This window comes from Castor canadensis, chromosome 2, assembly GCF_047511655.1.
Source record: "Castor canadensis chromosome 2, mCasCan1.hap1v2, whole genome shotgun sequence".
NCBI classification, from domain to species: Eukaryota; Metazoa; Chordata; class Mammalia; order Rodentia; family Castoridae; genus Castor; species Castor canadensis.
Window position 1 is genome coordinate 175,704,080 of NC_133387.1, and position 14,436 is coordinate 175,718,515.

The 14,436-nt window shown below is 36.2% G+C and overlaps 1 protein-coding gene and 2 pseudogenes across 20 annotated transcripts in view; 2 read left to right on the plus strand and 1 right to left on the minus strand.

Moving 5' to 3' along the window:
• LOC109678242 (intermembrane lipid transfer protein VPS13C-like) overlaps positions 1 to 14,436 on the minus strand; it is a 55,539-nt gene that overhangs the window by 19,572 nt on the left and 21,531 nt on the right. For 6 of the 20 annotated variants that reach the window (XM_074066471.1, XM_074066475.1, XM_074066473.1 and 3 more), the window contains one exon: positions 14,192 to 14,285. The exons of the other annotated variants lie outside the window; for them this stretch is intronic. The gene's annotated coding sequence lies outside the window, so the exon portion shown is untranslated. The remainder of the gene's footprint in view (positions 1 to 14,191; positions 14,286 to 14,436) is intronic. 20 annotated transcript variants of the gene reach the window in all.
• On the plus strand, positions 2,113 to 2,664 carry LOC109678241 (caspase-8 pseudogene; annotated as a pseudogene).
• LOC141416878 (caspase-8 pseudogene) lies at positions 2,753 to 3,654 on the plus strand (annotated as a pseudogene).

A 14,436-nucleotide genomic window follows, 5' to 3' on the forward strand; every position in this document is an offset into this window, starting at 1 on the left:
ACACCTTATGATAATTAAAATTTGCATAAGATTGTACAAAATTTTTAACCGATTACAGGTTACTCATAAATGCCTAAGAATGAAGTGGTAGATTTTTCTGAATTAGTTCTTTCACAAACTGGGAGCACTTTAAAACTCTGTCATCATTAAACAGAGGCGTCTATGACCCTAGGAGAAATTACCATTACCCAGTGGCAAATACCTACTGGAATAGGAAGGAAAAAACTGTGAGCAAGAGCAACATGAGAAAAGGAGGGACATGGGTATGAAAGCCAAGGACAGTTATAAAGGGGGACACAAATAACAGCTGATAACGTCTTTAGAATGAAACTGAAACTGAGAAAGCAGATAAATAAGCAGATGGCTTTGTTAGGATCTATTTTTAAAAAAAGATGGTGCCAAGAAAATGTTCTACAATACAGACACTTGCACATCCATGTTTATTGCAGCACTATTCACAAGAGCCAAGTTATGCAGCTCAGATGCCCTACAACTGATCAACAGAGTAAGAAAATGTGATAATACAGATAAAACTGCAGATCATGATGTTAAGTGAAGTAAACCAGGTTCAGAAAGACAAAGGTTTCATGTTCCTCATATATGGAATATCCAAAAGATAAGCATATACACAAATACAAACATGATAATATATATACGTGTGTGTGTGTGTGTGTGTGTGTGTGTGTGTTTGTGTATGAAGAGTCCTAATAATAGGACTGTTTGTGGAGACTAGGGGAGAGGGAGGGGAAAAGAGAATGATAAAGGAGTGAACAATATGAAATAATTTACAAGTATATAGGAAGAAAACATAATCAAACACACTGAAAGCTGGTGAATAATAAGAGAACAAGAGGAAAGCGGTAAGGAAGAAAAATAAAGGGGGTATCTGATTGAAATACAGTATATTCATAGGTGAAATACCCTGATGAAACCCCCTTGAACAATGAATATACACTTAAAAATGAAGGACAGGATTATAAAACAGGTTCTGCTAGGGGGCAAATATTAGTGAGAGGAGGAGGAGGAATGGAAGGGGCAAAGGAAGGTGAATATGGCCAATGAAAATAGAACAATGAAACCTGTGAAATTGTTTTAAGTAGGGGGGGAGGAGGATAAGGGAGAGTGATGGTGGGGTTGAACCTAACCAAGGTATATTACGAGCATGTATGGAAATGTCATAATGAAATTCCTCACCCCATACAACTAATATATGTTAATAAAGACATTAAATTAAAAAATTCATCACTTTAAAAAAAAGTCTGAGTGGTTGGTTTATCTTAACACTGCAATAGTGACGTGGTAGGGTAGCCTGAATATCAAGATGTCAGAGATTTCAAAAGAATGAAAGGAAAAAAATGAAGAAAATCTAAGTCCTAAAACAAAATGCAGTAACAAGATGTGAAGAAAACATGGATGTCAAAGGAAGTCAGCTATAGGAAAGGACCTTAGCTATACTGCCCTTCTCTCTCATTCCCCACATTGGTCTATGTTTATGATCTAGTCCTAAATAATTAGTTGTAATCCAAATATGTTATATCATTAAGCTAAGGGACAAAATTAATGTGTTCTATAAGCTACAGTAATTTTATTAGAAAACCCATGTTAAAATATTTACTTCCATGTTTCCTTTTATAACATGAAATCAACTTTCACTAGTACTTACTGTACTTATGGTTTGGGAATATAGTTGCACTTGTTAGAATTTCAATTTACAGATAAAAGTTTAGTCTCTTGTTCTTTCTCTCTTGCTGAAGACCAGACTCTGCCCTTCTGCTGAAAGACAGTGATTTCACAGCCTCTCCTTCCTTTATTTCCTGTTATTTTAAAAAGCCCGGTTTCATGAATGCATGAGTAAATTCTCAACAGGGTAGAGAGAAACAGGAAGTGACAGCTGAAGGCAGCACAAGAGCCGGTGGAATGACAGAAAGATCCAAAGTAAAAGAAAGCTCCCTCCTGGAGGCAAGTCATCTTTGTTTCAGAGATTTTCTCTAGTGGAGAAACTTGAGAACTGAGCCCAAGGAATGAGGCTCAGTTCTCGGGCTCAGTTCTCCAGGGGAACTTGGTGACTGTGATGGTGCAGGGAAAGGGTGGAGCAGGTTATAACTACTCTTCTAATTTGTGCCTACAATGGATTTCAGTAAGTGTCTTTACAAATTGGGGAGGAACTTGACAGTGATGAGCTGGCCTCTCTCAAATTCCTGAGCCTAGACTATATCCCACAAAAGAAACAAGAGCCCATCAAGGATACTTTGATGTTATTCCAGAGACTGCAGGAGAAGGGAATGTTGGAGGAAGGCAATCTGTTCTTCTTGAAGTTGCTGCTTTTCCAAATTAATAGACTGGATCTTCTGAACAATTTTCTGGTCACAACCAGGGAAGAGATGGAAAAGGAGCTCCAGATTCCAGGCAAAGTCCAGATTTCTGCCTACAGAGTCATGCTTTTTCAAATTTCAGAAGATATAAGCAAGCTAGAATTGAAGCCTTTTAAGTTTTTTTTTTTGAACAATGAGATCCCCAGTGTAAACTGGATAATAACATGAGTCTGCTTGATATTTTCATGGAGATGGAGAAGAGAATCCTCCTAGGTGAAACAATCTTAGACACCCTAAAAAAAAAATCTGTGAACAAACCAATAAGAGCCTGCTGGAAAAGATCAATGACTGAAGAATTGAGCAGAGGTAAAGACAACCTAACAGAGAGAAAATGAGCACTCAAGGATGTTCAGATTCATTTTCAAATAGGGAGGGTTCTCTCAGAGCGCTGGCAACGTTGGACTCTCCAAGAGAACAAGAACAGGGAGTCACAGATCAGATATCCAATAAAGCTTACCAAACAAAACAAACCCAGAGGATACTGTTTGATCTTCAACAGTAGGGCACAAAAAAAAAAAATACCTAAATATCACAATATCAAAAATAGGAAAGGAACAAACTTGGATGCAGACATTTTGTGCCAAACCTTTAAGAAGCTTCATTCTGAGATAATACCTTAAAAAACTACACAGTGAAGGAAATCTATGAGGTTCTACAATCCTATCAAAGTACGGGCCACAATAACAAAAGACTGCTTCATCTGCTATATCCTCTCCCATGGAGATAAGGGCACTGTCTATGGCAATCATGGAGAGCAGGCCTCCATCTATGAACTGACATCTTATTTCCCTGGTTCTAAGTGCCCTTCTCTGGCTAGAAAACCAAAAGTCTTTTTTATTTAGGTTTGTCAAGGGGATAACTATCATAAAGCTATACCTGTTGACACTGACTCAGTGCAGAAGAACTCCTTTTTATAAATGGACTCATCTTCTCAAAAGAGGTTTATCCCAGAAGAGGCCAACTTTCTTCTGGGGATGGCCACTGTGGCCAACTGTGTTTCCTACCAAGACCCCTTGAGGGGAACCTGGTATATCCAATCACTTTGCCAGAGCCTGAGAAAAGATGTCCTCGAGGTGATGAAATTCTCACCATCCTAACTGAAGTAAACTATGAAGTGAGCAATAAAGATAACAGGAAGAACATGGGGAGACAGATGCCACAGCCTACCTTCACACTAAGGAAAAAACTCTTCCCTCTTAAAGGATGCTACTTTCCACATGTACAACACTATATTTATTATTTACTAATCTGTTACTGTTTTGCACCTTTTTTTGGATGGTAGGAAGAGAAAATAGAAGTCAGAGCACTCAATTATTTTATTAATTAAAGTCTAAATCTCTGGCTTTGCAATACCAGTTACTAATAGACATTTACACAAATGATATTAGTTTAGTTGTACTTTTGATGAAAAAATATAACTTAATATTTAAAAATTAGTAAGTTATTCACGGTCCTTCTTCACACCATCCACCACACTGAAGCAGGCTAGAAGTTGGAAAAGTTTGAGTTTCATGTAGGTTTCCCAACGATGGCCCAGACCACCTCCACCTGGCTGGGAACTGCCCATGCCCCCCCACCACTCATTTATTATTGGGTGGGAATCTCCTGGGTCTGCCCTAGGTCAATGTAGGTTTTAAAGCACCTGAAAAAGAAAAGCACACTCTCTCTGCTGGCAGAAAAGCACACTCTTTCTGCTGGCAGACTCCACCTGCATTCCACCATGCTCCCTTTGTATTTCCCTTTCCCTAACTTTTAATAAACCCCATTTACACACACATGTTCTGCTTGGATTCTTCCATGCTGGAACACAAGAACCAGGGTTTTCTGAAAACACTATTTGCCATTAACAACACTACTCTTATCTTTCCTTTTCTTTCTCTCTCTCTCCCCGTTTTTTCTTTCTGTGAGTAGTTCATTCTAAATCTTTAGGAATTAAGTATCTTTTAAATGCTAATTATTTTTATACAATAACATACTTGGGACCCAATGCTGGCTCTCACAGTAGTATTATTTATTTATTTATTTTTGGTGGTGCTGGAGTTTGAATCAGGTCCTCAATATTTGCTAGGCAGGTGCTATACCACTTGAACCATTCCACCAGCCCCCACAGTTGTATTTTTGACATTTGTTGTTAACATTTAAAAACTGAGAACTACCACATAAAACCCAGAATATTTTTTTGTGAAAAATCAGAATGTCCAACAACACTGACTCCATGCAGCTGAACTGAAACAACTGGATGAGTCTGGGAATTGCCTTCATCAATGAAGTGTGACTCTGAGTTCACCATTTCTCTCTTTGGCTCCCCTATATCCACACAACCTGCTGTAATGAGGCTTCTCCCATGACCTTTTATGACGGTGCTGTCCACTTCACTTGATTATATTGCCTGCTCCATGGGCATCTGAATTCTGGTGATGGGTAAGAGAAGGCAATAGGAAGCATTAGACACTTTCCTAAATCAAAGATTAGGGAACATCATTGGAAGGTGGAGAAATATGAGAGAAAAGGGTTGTGGCATTAAATCAATAAATTATCTGTCTTGCTAGCTAAATTCCCTAGGGGGACAAAAGGTAGAGCTCAAAATACAATCAATACAAACAAGTCTCTTGCGAATAAAATCTGTAAAAGTGGAAGAGAAATACTATGCAATCTAGAGTGTACCAAGCTTCAGGCACAGAGAACATCAGTTATCAATGAACAGTCATGATAAAATATGCAATTGACTTAAGAATTCAAAATTTCCCAGCCACTCAGAACAAAGCAAACTGTGAAAAGACAAAAATAGAGTTAGAGTAACCTAAGAACTCAACTCAGCACAAGCATTTCTCAAGAAAACTTCTCAGGAGTTCCCTGGGCCTACAGCGATGGTGTTTCCTACCCTCTTCAGCTATGGACAACAACTTTTGTTTATGTTTGTCTTTTGTAGCTATCATCTTCTACAAAATCAGATTCACACTCAGACTCACAATAACAGAAGTCGACCTTTCAGTTCTTCCTTCATAAACTTCTTCATTCTTGGCAATTATCCTTTGGTTATAAAAACAAAGGAAAGATCTATCACAATAGACTTGAGGCATGCAAGAAATAGGGAAAGTTCAGGACACATATGTAAGTTGCCCAGGGCCGGCCCATACCACCTCACCTGGCTAGGAACTGCCCACTACCCTCCCCATTCATTGATTATTAGATAGGAATCACCTGGTTCCTCCTTTCCCATAGATTGGTGTAAGTTTTAAAAGTACCTCAGAAAGAGAAGCTCCCTCACTTTCTCTCTCTCTCTCTCTTTCTCTCTCTCCCTCTCTCTCCCCCTGAGCCCCACATGCTCCCCTCTGTGTTTCCCTTTCTTAACTCTTAATAAACTCCATTTACCAAAAACAAAAAGAAAGGAATTTCAATTTACAATTGATCCTAAATTTAAAAAAATGATTTTTGAATTATATGAGCATGAAAAAGAAAACGCACACACATAATCAGCCACATTTACAAAAAAAAACCCCAAAAAACCTTGCTTCTTATATCAATATCTTTATTACTCTTTGTAACCACTAGTGCATAAGAAAAATGCACAGAACATTATTTACATCATGAATAAAATATTTGCCAAAGATAAATGCTGTAGATCTGAAATGTATCATCTTTCCTTATAGTACTCTGAATCATTCTCCTACAAAATAACCCAATTTAACAAGAACGCCATCAAAATGAGTATGAAAGACTATAAGTGAAATTTTAATAGATTCTCATGTCACTAGTGAATGATTCATAAAGATCTCTGAAATCAAACAACAGATTTGATACTTCTGATTTAGTGCTATACAGGTTAGCAAATGTCTAAAATCCTATCCTTGTCATGGACCTGTCTTAACAAGCACACTGACGGAATGTAGTTAGCTCTTTCAGGTACAAACTGAAATTAACAAAATCTGGCCCCTTGATCCCCTGTAAAACATAAAGCAGTTTACATTCCAGTAGGCACTATGACTGTCAAGTCTTATCAGCTACAAAAGAAAAATGAAAGCAGTTGAAGCAATAAACCCATTGAAACTGTATTATCAACATTAAAAGATTATTCTCATATTCCCAATTTACCCAACTGCCACTCTGAATTTTCAAAGGAAAGAAAATAATGCAAAAGTGAAGAAAAATATATTCATAAGGCTTTAATATTAAATTTAGCATTTGCTAAATTGTACTTCCAGGAACACAATTTCTAAGAGATTCATTCATTCAACTATCAAATGTTTATAAAGAATTTAGCCATTAACAGACCCAGTAAATGTTTTACTGGGTAAGGAAAGACATGATGCTCCAAGCAGATACCAAGGGCTGTTTCCAAAAGAGGGATGGAGAGGAACCTATAGTTAAACAAAGTGGGGATAGCTACATACTAAATAAATAACCATTACAGATTCATGGTATTTATAAGCATAGTTAAGAGTATTGTGAAATCCTACAGTTTTTAAAATTAATGCTTTAATAAGCAATCTTACTTGATGAGAAAATATTTTTTTCTATAATAACTAACAGTATCTCAATTACCTAATGCTACATAAATACCACTGGGAAATATTAATTTTATCTAGTTTCTTCACTCAATCAGTTAAGAAACCAAGTAGGTAGTAATTACAAAGACCCCCAGGAAGAAGCCAAGTCAAAATGTTTTATCCACCATTGATCGATTTTTATTGACAGTGACCATTGAAAAATAAGTCAGGTCAAGGAAGAAAAGGAAAAAGGTTAGAATTATTAAAATTTAACTCTTGGATAAAGAGCCCTATACAGCTGAAACTTCTCACAAGATAGCCTCTAATCCACTGGTCCTAATATCTCTCAGCTCACAGGAGGGCTCCATGGCCAAGTACCAGACAAATCTCAGAGAATGAGCTCCAATCAGCAACTGGTCATACTTGTTTATCTGATGGGAAGAAGAGGGGTTGAGGCAATGAAGCTAGTCCTGCAAATGTTGAAAAATGGATTTAGGGGCCACTTTGGTAAGAAGTTGCTGCTGCAAAAGTAAAGGTGTGGCAATCGCCAGAGCCACAAGCATCAAGTTCAAAGGAAGCAACAGGAAGAAGTCTTTTCATTCTCTGACTGCTTTCCAGGTCCTACCTTGAGAGCCCCTTATTGGCAGAATCTAATAAAAAGGAGCTGCTACCAGAGAATTGTGGTTTGCTGAGTTCCAGCCTCAGTATCACAAGGAAACTGCAAAAAGATGGGCTTGTCATTATGGAAAACACTATGGAGGATCCTCAAAAAAACAGAAACAGGGACATACATAATGGCTCACACCTGTAATCCCAGAGACTCAGAGGCAGAGGAAGATCACAGTCTGCTGGCCCAGGCAAAAGGATAAGACCCTATGTGAAAAATAAGCTAAAGCAAAAAGGGCAGGGGACATGCATCAAGTGTAGAGCACTTGTGTAGCAAGTATGAGGCCTTGAGTTCAAACTGCAATACTGGCAACAAAAACTAAAAACAAAACTTTCATGTGATCCAGCAATCCTACTACTAGGGAATAAATATGCTAAAGAGACATCTGCACTCCCATGTTTATCGAAGCCCTACTCACAATACCTAAGAAATGGAAACAACCTAAGAGTCCATCAACTGATGGATAGAAACAGGGTGTAAATATACAATAGAATATTATTCAGCCATAACAAATGAAATTATGTCATTTGCAGCAACATGTATGGAACTAGAGAACACTAGTGAAATAAGTCAGGCATAGAAAGCCAAGTTCTTACTTATACACAGAGGCTATAGGTTGATCTCAAAGACTGGAAAATACAATAGTGGTGGGCAGAGCCTGGGAAGATGGAGGGTGAGTAAGAGACAGAATGGTTAATGGCTACGGGGATGCAGGTGGATAGAAGGAAAACCTTCTAATGTTATTTAGCACAGTAGAATGAATTAAATTTCAAAATAGCTAGTAAAAAGGATTTTAAATGTTACTAACCCAAAGAAATTTTTTATGTCTGAAGTGATTAAATATGCCAGTCACCCTACTCTGATCATTAAACATTGTTTACCTGTATTGAAATGTCATACTGTACCCCATATGTATGTACAATTACTGCATATCAATTAAAAATTAAAACATATTTAAATTTTTAAAAAGTAAAAATAAGTGTCTTGTCACTTTTGAGACAGACTATCTTCTTTGAAACAGACTTTATCTTCTGGCATTACACCTGACACTTATCCTAACACAAAGGTGGCCAGGTTTCCTATGAATATCAGCATTTTACATAGTCAAAGCAGTTAACAAAAATCAGTTCATTTACTATAAGCTTGTACTTAATATCACCATTTCCCAAAGTTTTTGAAGCTCTGATGTATTGATTTTGGGTTAGCCTTAAATAACATCTATCTATACACTTCTGCAGAGTTAATACTCAAACTACACATTGATGATACATTCAGGGCAAGGCAGAACTAGACAAGAGGTTCCTATGGTATTCTGGTCATTGTATTCCGACTTTCACTATTCAATTCTGACTTTAACCTGGCTAACCCCAGACATTTCATATATATGCAAGCGTAAAAATTGACCTACACAAAAGAAATTTGGAAACTTTATATAGAGCAAGTTGGTTTTTAAAAAATACAAAAATTCTGACTTGTAATTCACACCAATGGCACATTCTGCTTCACCACTTCTTCAAGAAGGTATATTAAGTATTTGTACCAGGAAAGAGCCAGAATTTTCACTCTACTAAAATATAATACCTTGTATATAATTTTTTCTGCTTCATTTAATATGCAGGGAGTCCAGTGATCATTTGTAGTCTAAAAGAAACTAAGGAGAATAACTGAAATATGCTCTAAATTTCACATAACAGTGCTGTAAAATTTTTAAACAGGAGCAAAATAATAAAAAAAATAAAAGACATCTAGCTAATGTCAGCTACTTGTTTCTTTACATATTTATATGGCATAAACAAAGGAACAATGAAAAACTGAGTTCCCTCATTCAGAAAATTATTGGGCTTCTATGTGTCTGAACTGTGGAAGGAATTCTGTTTTTAGTTATCTAAAGACAGCCAGCCAGCATATTCTCTACTGAAGAGGGTACAAGATCTTAAGAAATGTTACTGTAAAGTAGGATGAAAACCAGGAGAGCATGGAAATCATAGCTCTACCATGTCAGCAAGCCAAATACTAAACTTACTTAACACCAAGGGCATTACTGATGAACTACTGGAGAAGTTTCAGAGGGAGGACAGTCAGAGTACAGTGGGTGGGAATCAGCAGGAGGTGAAAAAAGGCAGACAGCATGGGAAGAAAGAAAACTCACAAGTCTGGTTGGAAAGGAGAAAGGCAGCAGTAATGGAGTCTGAGTCGGGTGTGGGACAGGAAAGAAGAGCCTTTTTAAGTTTGTTATAAAGGGGAGACAGAATGTGGTGAAGGAGCTGGCAGAGTGGCTCAAACAGTAGAGTGAAGCCCTGGGTTCAAATTCAGTAATTTTAAAAAAGTGTTTAAAAGCTTGTAAGGAGGTGAAAGGGAAGGATGGAAGGAGGAAAGGAGAGAACGGGAAAAGGACAGGGAGAAGGAGGGCAAGGGGGGTGAAGATTTAGGTAGAGAAGGAAACTGATGAAGGAAGGAAACGGGAGGAAGCTGGGGAGGTGCAAACAAGAGCCTGATCAGAGGTGGAAGAGTACTGTAGCTCCAAGTGTTGGCTTTTAACCACAAAGACGGAAGAACAGTGGAGACACAAAAGAGACAGGTGGTTTCCTGTTACTGTCCTTAGTAATAACAGCCACTCTAGCAGCTGAAGTAAGAAGTAATTGAGCCAAACAGTATGTCAAGGACTTTAACCAGACTAACTCATTGAATCATCACAAAAGCATTAAAAGGTAGGTAGCTCTCTACAAAGGAATAAATGTAGTTAAATAGAAGCATCAACATGGTAAATAAAACATGCAAGTCTTTGATAAAATATAATGTAGAACACAGAAGAGGGAATGGTAAATCCTATAAGGGAAGTAAAAAGAAGGATGAGAGAAAAAAAGTAATATCTCATATACGCATGAAAACCTGAATATAACTACCAGGAAGACAAAGTAAAAAGTAATACTGAAAAAAAGCAGAATGAAGAGTCTAAGCAAACATACAGAGAATCAAAAGGCATTCGCCGCGAAAACTACACATTCTTATGCACTAAGCCCACCCCACTGACTACAGATTCTTAATAGTTCATTTCCTCAGTCTCGTTTCCCAAAATCTATCAATGACAAACTGTTGTTCTACTTCTGACTTTCAGTACCTAAGTTGTGTTTATACACTGAGCTTAAACTACTCAACAATGTGCACAGTATCATTGACTAGGACATCCTAGAGATGTTCAAATGTCTTACAGAATTGTCTGGCCATGACAGAAACTAGGAAACTCAGGAGAGGGAACGCTAATATCCTAAATCATCCAGAGGAACTCCATAGTTTTGTAACATGAACCACTCGCAAACAGGAAGTATACGTATGCATGCTCTAGAGTAGTTGAAAAGCACACATAGGGTTGTGGGCCTTATTTTTAACTAATATCATATATAATAATTTATGGCAAAACAACTTCCTTTTATCCTATATGGATCTCTTTTATACCTACAAACAAGTAGTTAAAATAATTTGTAACTATTTCAAAAGAATCTTTAACAAAACACAATTCCAAATTACTGCAATTATCCAAGGAATATTTTTACGGTAAATTATTACTTTACCCATATAAAATCTGTTTCTCAAATCCTAGATACAAATAAGATAATCAAATTGAAAAAGACATGATACAAGAATCTATACTTTTTTATTTTCTTTCTTTTAGATTATTTTATCACTGATATCAATTTAAATATGGTTGAGGTTATTTATCCCACTCCTGTATGGCTCTTATTTTATATTAAATGAAGAGAAATAAGGTGCCTTTCTAACTGTATTTAATCAGTAAAAAGCTTAGTTAGGCTCAAACTGAGGTTCTCATTCAGTCACATGTCATTAGTGAGTTTTTACTGATTTAGTTGACGTGAATAACATTTGCATCTATTTACCTAGCATAATGTGATGTTTCTGTATGTGGAAACAACTGTGGAAAATCAAATCAAAGTAAAAACATACTCATCACCTCATAAGCTTATCATTTTCTTATGGTGAGTACATTTAAAATCTAAACTCACGGCAATTTTGAAATACACATTATTATTACCTATAGTGACAATGCTGCACAATAAATTGCTCCTGTCTGACACTTTCTTCCTCTCCTTCCTGCCCCAATTTCTATAATCATTCTAGTTTCTATTTCTATGTGTTTGATTGTTTTAGACACCACATACAAGTAAGATCATTAAAAATTTTTTTTCAGTGCCTGGCTTATTTCACTTAACATAACGATCTCCACTTTCATCCATGTTGTTGAAAATGAGAGAAGTTCCTCCTTTTTTTAAGACTGGACAGAATTTAATTTTGCATACATATATTTTCATTATCCATTCATCTGCTGATAGATACTTCTGCTGTTTCCATCTCTTAGCTACTGTGAATAATGCTGCAATGAATACATGACTGCATGTCATGTATTTCAAAATACTAATTTTGATCTCTTTGACTATTTACCCAGAAGTGGGATTGCTGGAACCTATACTAATTTCATTTCAAGTTTTTTAGAGCAACTCCACAGTTTTCTAAAATAGCTATAGTAATTCACATTCCCACCTACAGTGTGCAACTGTTCCCATTTCTCCACATAGTTTTTAACATTTTTTTCAAATCCATATGTTGAGTACACTTTATTTTCCTGAGTTTTTTATAAATGTGGACATTTATAACTTAGATTTTTTAGGACATTTATTTGCTAGTTAAAATTCACATTAGTAACTCTATAAACCCAAAAGATAAAGTCAGCATAAAATGGAATATTTTTTAAAAACTGTAAGTATGTGCTACTGAATATTAAGTTACATGCAGAACTTAGGAAAGGAAAAATCTGTTTCCTTATTGCTTTAATTCAGCTCAAACTTTAGGCAAATGAAAATTAAAATAGAATGCAAATACATTAGTAGAAGAGATGGAAAAATATTTCCAATTCCCTGAGTAAATGATAAAATTCAAGTTTTCTTACATATTCTTCAAAGTTTTAAACAACATATCTTAATCTCAAGCTACAATATTAACTGAGTTAAACACTTCAACTGGTTTAACTCTTGGGGATATACCCAAAAGACTGTTACTCCAGAGGCACCTGCACATCCATGTTTATTGCGGCACTATTCACAATAGCCAAGTTATGGAAACAGCCAAGATGCCCCACCACTGACGAATGGATTAAGAAAATGTGGTATCTATACACAATGGAATTTTATGCAGCCATGAAGAAGAATGAAATGTTATCATTCGCTGGTAAATGGATGGAATTGGAGAACATCATTCTGAGTGAGGTTAGCCTGGCTCAAAAGACCAAAAATCGTATGTTTTCCCTCATATGTGGACATTAGATCAAGGGCAAACACAACAAGTGGATTGGACTTTGAGCACATGATAAAAGCGAGAGCACACAAGGGAGGGGTGAGGATAGGTAAGACACCTAAAAAACTAGCTAGCATTTGTTGCCCTTAATGCAGAGAAACTAAAGCAGATACCTTAAAGCAACTGAGGCCAATAGGAAAAGGGGACCAGGAACTAGAGAAAAGGTTAGATCAAAAAGAATTAACCTAGAAGGTAACACCCACGCACAGGAAATCAATGTGAGTCAATGCCCTGTATAGCTATCCTTATCTCAACCAGCAAAACCCCTTGTTCCTTCCTATTATTGCTTATACTCTCTCTACAACAAAATTAGAGATAAGGGCAAAATAGTTTCTGCTGGGTATTGAGGGGTGGGAGCGGGAGGGGGTGGAGTGGGTGGTAAGGGAGGGGGTGGGGGCAGGGGGGAGAAATGAACCAAGCCTTGTATGCACATATGAATAATAAAAGAAAAATGAAAAAAAAAAATGCTACAAAGTCCTGCATTCAAGGATCATACTCTGATAGACTGTTATCTTTATAGGTGCAGGCATGAGTGTTTATTTCCCCCACATAAACTTGTTATAATTATTATAATTCATTTTATTATAACAATTATATTATCACCTTGCTGATTTTTTACATTATAAGTTACTGTAAGTACATTTTAACTTTAACGAAAGTAATTTTGAACAACTGACATTCTAAACTCTTTTAAATGGTTGGAGGGAACATTGCTAATGGCAATGAATCAGGTAAAAAGAAAACAGTATAATGTTACTATCTTCAGTTAATTAGGAGCAAAGCATCTATAATTTCACAAATCATAGACAATGTAATTTGAATTGAATATTTTTGCATCAATTTCATGACAAACTGAATAATAAACTATTCTTAATATTCCAAAAAAAAAAAACACTTCAACTGGTTTAAACTTGTGGTTGTAAGAGATGTTTGGTTGCTAAATACTCTGTGAAAACTTATGGGTGATTCATTCCAACTCCATGGGCTACACCCAGGTAACAAGAAGTTTACTGTCCCTCTTTGTCAATATAAAAGGAAACTAGTTCCTTAAAGTTGTGCCTTAACACACAGCAAAATTCAAAAGAGTAAGAGAACAATCCATGTGGTGGTTTTATGCTATAGTTACATTTGTAGATGCCTAACACAGGAAAGGAGATATGGTAATGCACTCATCAAAAAAAGAAAAGAAACAACACTAACCTTAGATTTAAATTGGGTACAGGTAATCCATATATAGACAAATCAACAGTATCATAAAATACACATTTAATTACTAACTTAAAGAAACTAAAATGACTTACATCATCTTCATATTTAATATGAATGTCTTTTACTTGTACATTTTTTATTACTTGAATTGCCAATTTTTCCAAAAATGTATCCTTTTTGTCTTATCTACAAAAAGTAGAAAAATAAAAGCTCAGGGGCTGAAATTCTCACATAACTCTTAACCAAAGACCAAAGGAGAGCTGAGGTACTAACTTAATAGAAATTACACCTATTCTTGTCTTTTTTTTGAAAGATTTATTTCAGACTATGGTATGCA